Source organism: Columba livia, chromosome Z, assembly GCF_036013475.1.
Source record: "Columba livia isolate bColLiv1 breed racing homer chromosome Z, bColLiv1.pat.W.v2, whole genome shotgun sequence".
Taxonomy (NCBI): domain Eukaryota; kingdom Metazoa; phylum Chordata; class Aves; order Columbiformes; family Columbidae; genus Columba; species Columba livia.
The window spans coordinates 76,767,481-76,780,278 of record NC_088642.1 but is presented as its reverse complement, the minus strand read 5'-3'; positions in this window follow the sequence as shown (position 1 = coordinate 76,780,278).

The following is a 12,798-nucleotide window of genomic DNA, read 5'->3' as shown; positions in this document are numbered from 1 at the left end:
GATACTTCTGGTACTTGCTTTGATGCTTATAATATGTGATCCAACTGGACAGGGAATGGAAGAGGAAATAAGAAGATAATTTAAGTCACCTACAAGGAAGTAAGACAAACCTGATTATAACAACTAGATTTCAATTTACAGTGATGCTCAAAGAGATGCATCCATATTTTCATGAGCTGTAGCTGTGGTAGTTGGGAAAACTAATCTATGTTCAGCTTTGTGCAGGGAATTCACAGCCCTTATTCAGTCATTGGCTCCTAAAACTGCCAAGCTGCAATCTCATCAGGATATGATCTTTTCTAACTTGGTTATTTACTCAGACTACTCTTTAAAAATGTCCTCTTTGCTAGAATTGGCCATGAGGTCATAAGTATTGCCAGAATGATATAGTAATACCACCTCTGGTTTGCTGTTTCTCCAGTTCCTCAACTTAAGATCAAATACCATGATAAATGAACACAAAGGAAACACCTTCAAGTACAACATACAGCCAGCAGACCAAGTCTAAAAATGTTCAGTGCAGCAGTAGGGGTATCGCTCATCAGCTGAAACCTTGACGGAACCTCCCCAAAGCAGCAGTGAACTTGCTGATCAAAAATAGAAACAACTGAAAAGTATAATCCCAATGAGCTCTATCTATACAATTTAATCAGCAATTTAATCAGCTTCTAAAGCTGCATTAGGTGCAATGCAAAAGGGAAAACTACTCTGGATGCATTGACTTAAACTCCTAATCATGCATTGTGTGTGCTCTATGTTCGCTGCACGAAGCTGGTACCATGCTGTGAACACATTTGTAGCTTGCAATGCTCATCGTGTTTTGACTCTTTCTAAGGTTTTAAATCTTACTCAGATCATTTATTTTTAAGTTATTCTTCCATGTGTGTGCTTCAATACATCATTAAGCAAATTTTTTTTTTGTCTCAAAGTGCAAATTATAGAGGTGGATTGCTAATCAGTTTAGAGGTAGGACAGGGACATTAGTGCAAGCTGGAGGTGGGTTCCTGCTGTGTTACCTTAATTTGAGTTAAAATCAGCTTGAAAAATGCATTCTGCTTTTTCACTGAGTGCAGTGTCACAGAGGTCAATGTTTTTACTTAGAACTTAAATGACTGAAGAATATAACCCCTTTGTTTTTCCTACTGATAACAAGCAATGAAGAATTTCTGGTTTCTTATGGAAAGAAAAAACTTCCAATTTTTCTTATGCTTCTTAGGCAATGGGTTAGTGTCTTCTTCTTGAAGGGTTAGCTTCTGACCTCAGGTACAATGACAAAGCTTTTGCTGGCATTCATGACACCTTTGGTTGTGAATGAGATTTTGCTTTTGGCACACTCAGAAAAACAGCAGTTAGCTAGTAAGAGGTGGGAAAGGTCTGCAATGTGCAAGCTGTATTACATTTGAGAGGCTAACGTTAATGACAATGCTATGTAAACGAGCTTCACCCTTGAGTACAGGTGACAGAGACATTTTTTCTGACGGTGATTAATGCATCCAGACAGGATGGGAGTCTGAAGCATGGACTCACTTTTCTAAAGGAAAAAAAAAATGGTTCAGAATATATATCTGTAAGGTATAGTCTTTTAAAATAGGTAAGGAAGGAAATCTTTGAGTGCAGCATAACCAGCTTACCAAAAACTTATCTGTGAGCTGCACTCAGTGTTTTCTGGGGGATATAAATGAAGCTGATGGCCCTGGTTGTAACTAACACTGTCATGAGGGCTTATCTTTCCAAATAACACTGCAAATATCAGCTGCAGGGGGACTTGCTCAAGAGATTTTTTAAGTCTAGCTCTCACTGAGCTATCCCAAAGCAGGAGTTGACTTGTTCTTCATCTCACACTGGCTTTCTGAAGTGCTGTGTCTGCTCCTCCAGCTGCAGATCTCAGCTCTGGGTGCTCTGAGTCAGAGAAGGGGTTTCTGTCCCCGGTGGGTTTGATCTGTGTTACTGGAGTGCAGCTGCCGTCACTCTTGGTGTGGCTTCTCGCTCTGCTGGCCCTGACACGGTGGGTAACACATCATGATGTCCAGGAGAGACAGTGAGGGAAAGGTCCCTTTGCAGATTAGATCTATTAGAAAGAGGTTGAACCAGTGGATTTTGGACTATAAGAAAAAGAAATCCTCTTTGTCATTATTGTCATCATCTTCATTGTTATCATCTTCATGATCATCATCATCACCTTCACTATTATCACCATCATCATGACCTGCTAATAGCTTCCTAAAGCCTTTCCCACTGCAGCGACTGTTCTTACCTCACCAAGGTGACATGTTGTAGCAATCCTCTGGGGATCTGTATACAGACACATTACGTGACTGTGATACACTATGAAGAAGTCAAACTCCGGTTAAGCAACTCTTGAGTTGACATTTTAGTTATTTACAGTTATTGAAAAACAATTGGATATCAGCTTTCTGCTTTCTCAAGCGGTCTTTTATCTCTATTATTGCATCGTGCAGAAAAGGTAATTAAAAACCAAACCAAAAGAAAACCCAGAGAATAATACTAGTTGAAATTTTAAATTTAGGAAAATTTATAAAGTACTATGCCTTTACTTTTACTCAGATTTAAAAAATAAAATTAATGTTATGATTTAGACTTGTAGTTTCAAAAACCCTTCTCACATTTGCACTGAAGTTGGCACATCGACATACTATCCCTTCCACACATTGTCTCACCAACAAAATATAGGAAGCATACAATGTCATATCAGTGAAGCATTTCTTTCTCTCCACCACATCTCCTAGTTTTACATAAAAAGGTATCCTTTACTAGGATCTAATGCAACCAAAAGCAACTGAATAAAAGGAGAGGAAAAAATACCACGTTTAAGTCCACTCATTGTCAAAATGGGTGAACTATCTCAGTATTTATGTTTGTCTACCCTCTGGTCTAACCAGCTCAGTTGAATTAAAATAGACTTCAGCCCTGTATCGTGTTGGAAAGAGGGCTAGTGAGAGGATGGGGGAAGAAGACTTAAGACTTAAAAATAAAATAAATGAAGCCATTTAATGTATAACCCAGTTTGATTCTTCACTGGTGGCCAGCCAGTCTTCATTACCAGTCAGACAGTCTTTGTCAGTCATCAGGCATTTAGCTTTGATGTGGCTGGTCATTTGCAGTCTTTTATTTTTAAGAGTTTGATACACTTGATCCAGGGCTTGCAGATTGGTCAGCTCATGTACTAGACCTGTATTGCAAATGCATGATAGCCAACTGGGTCCTGCAGGAACTGGCACTTGGCCATACTTCATATAACATGGGAGTTAAATGTGAAATTATAGTGTAGAGGTGACACCAAAACTGAGGAGATGTTGAAGGAGGGGGCAGCAAGAAGTGAATTTGGGTCATGGCTCGAGCGAGGGGGAATCTCTCTGGAGAATCAGTAGCTCTGAGAAGAGCTGGGATTCCCCGGTGCTCAGTGAGTTTGGACATATTGTCCAAAGATAACTCTGTGGTGAGAAGGAAAACATGGTGCATGGCACAAGCACAAAAATGAGTAAGAATAGCAAAATAATTCTGCTTGTATCCTGGAAGTTAGTGTGGCCATTTCTAGAAGGCATCTATTCCAAGTCTGAAAATAGAAGGAGATGGCTAAAACACAGTAGTTAAAAGCCACAAGAGTAGCAAAAGATTAGAAAAAGTCTGCAAGATCTTGATATATTGAAACTGAAATACTTAAGGAGTTGATAACGAACTGAAAATTTATCAAAGGAGCCTTTAGATTCCTTCTAACAGAGCTAGAAACTGAAGCTTGACATCCTCGGAGTAAATGTGATGTGTATAACATAAACATTAAAGGTAATTCAGTACTTGAACAACATATCAGTGATTTGGATGGGTCCACTCAGAGCAGCAGCTCTATGCCACATAGCTGAGTATTTTTTCTAAATTAAATCAGGTTTGACCAGCTGGTCCTCCACAGCCTAATTTTATGTTGTGACATGGGAACTACTTCATAAAACTTTATGACTTCTGTTATTCACAAAGTCAGAAAGTTGATGGGATAGGTGGGCCCTTTCTTGCTTTTGGGGAAGAATCCACAACAATGGGTTTCTTGAGGGACTGAACAGCAGCAAACACAGTATCTCCACCCTCTTGGGTCTTCATCCTTATATTTCCCTAGCCTCTATTAACAACATAACCCCAAGAGTGTCATAGTTGCATAAAAGTATTAGAAAGTTAGTCATTAACTGTTGGGCAACCCATAGAGTTTTAGAGATACCTTTGACAGCCTTGATTTTTTATACACATTTTACTAGGGTGATGCTGTGATTGTGAACTCCTGGAAAAACACAGAGGGCTCCATTCCTCCTCACTGCACCCTGGGCTGGTGATGCTCCTGCAATTTGCCACCTGCTGCAACTATTTTGCATTCGTGGCATTTGCTGAGATTTGTCTTAAAGGTGGAAAGTTTTGCTTTGCAATCTCATGCATACCTTAGTGAGTTGTTATCCACCTGTTGGTTCATATTCTAGCTGTTAGTAGATTTCAAATGACAACTCTGTGAAATGTTTGTCCAAAAATCCTGAAGCACAAAACATAAAAAGTCTACCAGGAACAAATACAGAATCTGCCTTTGTAGAGGTACCTGATCATATACACCACCACTTCAAGCAAGGCAAATTACAACACCTCAGTGTTAAAATAAGAGAAATAAATTACTTGCATGAAAAGAAAGTAACCTGCAGCCAAGTTATTACTTTTGCTAATTATTTCTTTTACTAATAGTTGCCTGTGATCCACCTTATACATATCACCGTCTGAAGAAACACAAAACCACAGTTTAAATGATGTAAATATACTGACAGTAAAAGAAAGAGAAACCAGAACTGATCCCTGTTTTTCAATATTGTATTTATTTCCTTAATACACTTCCCTTTTTTTGTCTTATTCTTTGATTTTATTAGCAGTATCAGCAAAAGCATGGGGACTTTTAAGTAGCTCATCCATTCCATCTGCGTAGAGCAGCTCATGTTGTCACTGATTTAATGGATCCTGAAGCCTTCCAGTTTCTTGTTTCTAAGAGTAGACAACTGGCACTTGGGAAGAAATATATAAGACTTGATAGTTTTTGTGCTGCAGAACACTTTGGACAAAACATAGCTCTGTTTCCTGATAAGGATCAATATTAAAGTCAGTACTATAGAGAAGATAGCAGACACCTGAAGACTTAATTCTCTACAAACTGGTAAACACCTATTCCTGTGAAGCTCAGGGAAAAGAATTTTTATTAATTTGGTCTCCCCTGTTTTGATCTATGACACTCATCATTACTGGTACAACCATGCTTTGAAGCCAAGAACAAGGCAGTGAATTGAAGCAACACTGTTGGATACACTGGTGACATAAAGCAGATTTTACTTGAACTCCTTTTCTACTGCTACCACCAATTGTTAAGCTATTTGACAACAGCAGTTCAGCTCCCCTGCTTATTTAATAAAATTTTACGTTGCTATCAGACTAGAAGCCTGTGTATGAGGAAGTGTTACCACAGGTAAGGAAAGAAAGCAAAAGATATATTGAGAATCAAAAAGCATAAGTCAAAAGCACTTAGGGAACTATTTTCTACAGAGGAAGACTTTATTTTCATTGTTATTTTGCCCTCTTAACAGATACTGGGTCCATTAAAACTAACCAGTACCTAGAAGTAAAGGTTTTCTATTACTTTGCCAATATTATAAGGATACAATGCATGTGCTCAGTGACATGTGAGACAGTTATTGTCTCAGGAACCTTGCAGGACACAAAATACTCTTGGACACACAGCAAAGTGCTTGGAGAAAGCAAGATTTGGAACCGAGGGCCAAGGAAAATTCAATTCCTTTTTAAAAATGGTATTTAAAGGCCATTCTTTTTCCTGAAGTCTTATCCTCAGTGGTTACGTTTGCAGGCGGGTGTGACTTTTCACAAGGCTTTATGGGGTAAACATAACTACATTAAATCTTTCTGTTCACTGTGTTCAGCTGAGCTGCGTGTGAATTTTGGAATGCAGATGGAATGGATGAGCTACTTAAAAGTCCCCATGCTTTTGCTGATACTGCTGAGAAAATCAAGAATAAGACAAAAAAAAGGACTTTTCATAAATATGGAAGATCGTGAGTCCCAAGTTCTTTGCCAGAGTTTTTAATTTTTTCCAGTAAAATCACAGTAGTCTGAATTCAAAGGTCTTTAAATAGCAAGGGAAATAGCAGTATCTTTATGTTCTTTGCCACTTGACACTTGACTGTTAGGTGTTTGGAATAAGAACAATCTGATTTATCTTTGTTTTTCTGCTTTAAAGTTGTTAATCTGGAAGAGAACTTGTATCAGAGTGAGAATATTTGTTGCTCATCAGGTTTCTTCAGGAGCTTTTGGCAATACCAGGTTCCAAGTTCTTCTCTGTTGGGTGTGCTTACCTCCAAAACTATTCTTTCTGGTTGTGATTTAAAATTAAGCTTTCAAGTACAACAACAGTCTTGCAAGATTTAACTGAGGTTCAGTGTCTTTCATTAATTGTGTTTTTCATTTGAGATATTCTGTACATTGCCAGCAATTCATACAGCTTTTTATTCCTGTTTTTAGTAGCTTAGAGCTCTGTTATACAATGCTGTTTGGATGGTGCTTCCTCAGCTGTCAGGTGTATTTGCATATGTAAAATCTGATATGCTGAATGTGTTGTCCCAAACCCAGTGTTCTTTACCTGGTATGCATACAAATGAACCAAATTCAGCACACATCGATGAAAGACTGTGTTTATTATAGAGTCGTGCAAGCCTGGATAAAGTCATCATGCCAGCAAGAAAAGTAAAAGTCATAATATACAAAATCTTATCACATACCCTAAAGAGCTAATTGGTTACACATTTGCATATTTCATTACATAATCCTTTTAGTGTATAATGAGCAGTGATCAGCTAAAGGACACTTTATCCAACAGTCTCAAGATGTGTTAAGGCAAGACTCAACTAATTATGTGAACTTCAACATGTCTGTAATTTGCAATTAACTGTTTTGCAAGTCACTTTGTTACATGAGCAAACTGATCAAAAACTGAAAGGATTTATATATCTTTATGTTAGAAATTGCAGAGAGGATTAATTGTTTGAAGTGATGACGACAAAATTATTGTTTGGCCTTTAAAATTGCCTAGAAGGAAAATAATCTCACCGTTCTAGAATGAAAAAGTGCTTGCATTCTTAAAATGCAAGATTTGTTTTCAAATATCAGCCCTATTAGGCTTTTATGGCTCCTATTGTAGAAATTAGTTTTGTTTGAAGACTCTGTGAAACTAACATTACAGCCGGGGCTTGATCCTGACAGTACAACCATCACCATGCTTGGCACATTGGCAGTCAGGGGCTTCATCCCTGGTCCATTGGCTGCCAAGGTCCTGTAGTCAACAAGTTTGCTCAGTTGGCTTGAGCAGAAAGGCACCTTGATTATACTCTGCGGAGAAGTGGTTGTACCTCGGGCTGGGGTTTGGAGAGCTGAGGTGTATGGAAATGTTTACTAAGAGGTGCAAACAAGTGTATTGTGGCACATGAGTGAGAACACATGGGAAGCACATCATTCTGGAAGCAAATCACAGATTTACAATGCTTTTGTTTTCTTCACTGCTATAAATACGGACCTCAGCTTTCAGATCTTCACCAATTCTGCTAAGCAATTTTCTGAAAATGGAATGCCCCTGAAGAACTATGGGCGTTGTGTTGTTAACAGAGGCTAGGGAAAAACAAGGGTAAATGCCCGAAAAGGTGGAGAAAACCATTGGATTCTGTAAAAAAATGACAACATTTTCCTGCTCATGTTTATTTAAAAACAAACAAATAAAGAAAACCCCACAACAGCAGAAACTTAGCAGCATTATAATTTTAGCATTAAAATAATCTAAAAATATCCTTTTCACCTGTAAATTTTATACATTCATGTTACTGTGCTATAACTTTGGAACACTCTTAGTGACTGTACTTTGATTTTTAACTTATTTTAACATATATCATGAAAAGCCCATTTAAGAATGCCTGTGCATCGGTGCTTAAGATCAGTTCTACTTTTCTGAAAAATACTTACGCATTAAAAAAAATAAAATTAAAAGCTAGGTCTTATGTGGACTAAGAAATTGTGTGAAACTTTCATGTTATATGCTTTTAATGAACTGTTACAAAGATGCAAAGGTATTAAAAGAATAGTTCAACTAGACAACATAAGTTGTCTGTTAGCAAGGCCACTTTTTAATACATCGTCCTGTAATTTACACAACATGCCAGTAGCTGGGAATGTTTGGGTTTTTGTTTTTCTGAAGTTCTGTTTTGGGGTTGAGCAGTAACTTCTACAGAGCTCCAGATACAGCTTGGAAGAATTAAATTAATTTATTTGAACCTTTGGTTCCTGAATTACCCTGTTTGGAGTTGTTTAGGTTTTTCTCTATCAGGAGTTTTTGCAAAAATGAGCAAAATGCTATTTTTGAAATTGTACTGCACATAACTTTATTTCTTCAAAGGCTTGTTATGCAAAGTTTGTTTTGTTATCTCAAAAAGCTCATAGCCTGGAAGGCAGCTCACAAATGGATGAAATAGGAAGAGCAGTAATTAGAGATCTCGAGGCAGAGCTTGCTACACTGCTTACCCTTATTTTAACATCTCTACCCTGTATTGTAGCCCCAAACATCCCACTATCAATCACAGTATTACTGGGCAGTGGTGAGAGATCTTCTTAGGACAATTGTTTATGCTCTCAAATAGATAAGCAGGGAATGTAGAAGCATACAACGCACATTATTTTTTGTAATTTGAGAAATTTCAACAAGGGTGCAAGTAATACACCAAATAAATGAAGATAAAAATGTAGAACTAACATACCTTAAAACCAAATCACTTTGGCTGTCTGTCTTGCACTTGTGAATGTCTAGAAGTAAAAGATTCAAATGTGTTGTAGTATCTAAAACCTGTTATTGCATAGTTAGTGGTGACAGGCAGTATTAGTTCTAATTGTTCTTGATAGACTATCTGTTTAAATGGTTTCAAAAAAGTATGCACAGTTGACCAGATGTGACAACAGTAATGAAAATACCATTTTTCTGATACTATTACAGCACAACCACTCTAAAAAATCACAGTATCTCAATCTAATCCGCTTTGCAGCACCAATTATAGATGATAGAAATGAACTGTTTGTGTTGCTGGTTGTTCTCAGTAATTTTTGTAGTGTAAAATAATTAGTACGATTTTCCTTATTCAAGTGAGTTTGTCTAACCAGAGTGCTTGAAGTGTAAGTTACCAATGCAAACTAACAACTAACGTAGATAAATGTCTTGTGTGGCTCGTTCTTCCTCTTCTTCAGATGCTTTTCTCTTCTGCATCTCAGCTGAGCCCAGTTGGATTCAGTGGGCTGAGCTCAAAAGTAGGGTAATACAAACAAACTGCACCAGCTGAAGAAAAGGTCAGTTAATGAGGCTCTGGATTTTAGTTATCTGTGGGGCACTCAAACACGTTAAATGCAGTGGAGGTACAGCCCTTTAGAATTGTTTATGGTGTTCTTGCCATTAGAAATGAAATAGTTGAAATTTTGGTCTGAGAAGTGAAAAAAAACAACAACAAAACAACTCATCAAAATAGATGCGTCCTGTCAGATATATCAGCTTAGAGTCTGTAGGCAGGACCGTCTGAAATGAGAATTTTGTGAAGCTCTGCTGTTGCTTTTGTGGAGGAGAGTCAAGCCTTAGAAAAGCATGAGATGTTCTTTGATGGTATCTGCACATCTATGACTAAAATGTTTCTTGTTAGCGTAGTAAAATACCTTCTCCTGAACTGGGAAACAGCAGGCTGAGTTCTGTCATTTTATGGTTAGTCTCTACAGAATGAGTGAGCTGGTAAACAGAACTGGTAAACATACCTACAAAGAGACCAGCAAGGGAAAGGTTCAACAGCGCTTTTCCTCCTCATCCAGTATGGACTTTTGACCTGCATACAATATAAAGAGAGGACAGTTACTTCACGCTTTATTTTGGTTTGCATATGTGATCATGCGGCTGAAGAGGAGAAAGATTACTGAGGCAGAAGTGAATATGCTTGTACAGATAACTTCAAAACCAAATCACCTGCCCAAAACTCCTCAAATAAGCTTTTATTTTATTTTTTAATCACCATGCAAAGAGGAAGCAAAACAATTTTCTGGGAGTATTAATTTAAAAGAAAAGTGATCTTAGAAGTGAACTAGCTGTTGAGACTAGGGGAAGTGGGAAGCTATGTCAAATGCATTTTAAATAGCAGTCTGTCCTTCCTCTTTCTCTCTTTGAAGTGATAAATCTTTATTCCTTAGATAAAGAGTATTCTCTTATTCCTCGGCATACATTATTGGATGACATTAAGGTGCTAGAAAATCTGTCATGTAGTCCATGTTATTTTCTGATTTTAAGGGCGATACTTTAAGGAGCACTCTTTTGAAGATGACAACTACTCATATAGCGAAGGCAACTTCATCCCCTTTAAATCTTCACTTTATAGTGTACAGGAGTGCACTATGAATACTTGAATATCCAAATATCGCCTATGGTTTTTATGTTCATGGCTTGCATGTGTCAATTTTTAATGTTTGATTTCTGTAAGTTTATTCCCTTGGCAGAAAATTGGTAAGTAAAGCATGGTAAAGCAAAGTACTGTTTTCCATGCTTTAACAGCGTTTTTTGGGTATTTATGTCACTCAATAATAATACAAGACTTGTATAAACTGTTAATTGCAGGCGTTTTTTATGCCTCTACTGCCATCGAATCACTGTAGACTTAATGTTTTATCAGGTTGTGAAGAAACATGTAGCGACACCTTCATAGGGGTTCACCATGTTGTGACTGAGTTAGCTACTTAAGGTTCCTTTTGCATTTGTTTTATGTGTGAGAACATAAGAAAGACCTGCTGACCAGGCCCTCCCAAAAAAAAGCTTTTTATTAACATCTTTGGGAATGACTTCCTGCTGTCCAGCTTCATGATTCTGGTTGTGGACAATCTCTGGTCTTTCAAAGAGAAAAGGCAGATCCCACAATCTGAGGACATATTAATTATACTTCATTTCCAGGAAACTTGTCTGCTCACTTCTGAATTATAAGCAAAAGCCGCTTCCAGTCTATTGGAAGTTAATTCTTTTTCTCTCCCCCTCTTTTTTTTAAGGGTTTTTGGTGGGTTTTTTATCTACCTAGTTATTTATTTATTTTTTAAAATTTGGCTACTGCCTTAAATACCAGAGGATTCTCTCTTCTATATCGTCTTATGTTAATTACTCTTATTGAATTAATATATATTCCCTATCTCATAAGCAAAGTGCTGTTAATCAGTTACTAGTATTATAATGTTAAAAACTGAACTACAGAGACATTAGGATTTAAAATCCTCAAGTAAGTGTTAATTCCTGTACTGCAGGGTGTGTAAGTACTACAGAACAGAAAGGAAAGAGTAAAATAAGAGATGAACAGAAAAGATTATGATATTGGAAATAAAATATTTTTAGTTGATTTTTCACGATTTTTGCATTTAGATGCATGTTGCTTTCCCTGTGTTACTCAAAATTGTATTTCTGGCTTGTAGATGCTGGATAGACTAACTTAGTAAATATGGGTACGGCTTTCCTGAAAGTCTGATTTTCCCTGATTTTTGACTCTCTGAACTTAGAGCTCTTATAAAATCACAGATCAAAAATAATTTTAATTAGGATGGTGGAATGAGAAACTGTGGTGACTTGTGCCTACCTATATGAAACTGCTTAAATGAAATGTCAATCACAACAGATTGTGTGAGTGCTGAAGTTGTAGCATGTGTCTGGGCCTTCAGTTTAGAGCAGCTCGTAAGGTCAAGATACACCCAAGGAGCACTGAGCATCCTTGACTGACTTGCAGCAAAATATCTCCAAAACACTGGTTAATAATGTCAGAAAAACAGGTATTATTCATAATAAGTTGCTGTTAAAGAAATATCCCTGACCCTAGGTTTCCCATGGCATAGTCTCATATGTCTGTGCTTAAAAAAGTGATTTAATGAAAAGATAAAAAAGTGTCCTGGTTTTGTGAAAAACAAGTTTCTCTTTCAGTGAATTTTGCGTGTCAGCTAAAGCCTTCATATTAACTGCATTTTCCTGGAGAACCAGACATGTGTTTTGGTAAACCTAGCAATGGAATGCAAACTTATTGATAAGCATGGATGGACATCTCGCGAGAGGGGCGACGAGAAACCGGTGACCAAGAAACTGACCAACTGTGTATAACGTTCCATTCACATGAATACTTCATATAAAAGTGGGAGATCACGAGGATCTCGGCCCTTTTGCCTTTGCTTTTTCCCTTCTGCTTATGGCCGACATTAGGAGAGGACCTTGCTAGTCATCCCTGCGAACTGAGGCCTAGTGAGAGACTGAATCCAGCTCTGGTTGGCTGCAGAGTCCAATCCAGGACTTTGGTTGCCGGCTCTGCAGTTGCTGAGACTTTCAAGATTGGTTTTGTTTATTTTGTATTATTTTCTCTATTCTTATTAGTAGCATTTGTAAACTGTTGTTAATTTTTCCAACTCTCTTCTCTCTGTCCTTCTTTCCCTCTCGATTGGCTGTCCTGAGTGGGAAGGGGGGAGAGGGAGGGGCAAAAAGGGGGAAGTGTGGGGGGAGAGGGGGTTAACAATACATCTGCCAGGGTTTTATTGTCACCCCGCAATCTTAACCCTTGACAAAAAGAAATGAAACAACATGGCAAAGAAACAGTCTGGACTGGATGGCTCTCAAGGGGGTCACACTGAGATGAAAGTCTTGGGCTTTTAAACCCTCACAATCTGTGTGCCTGCTCT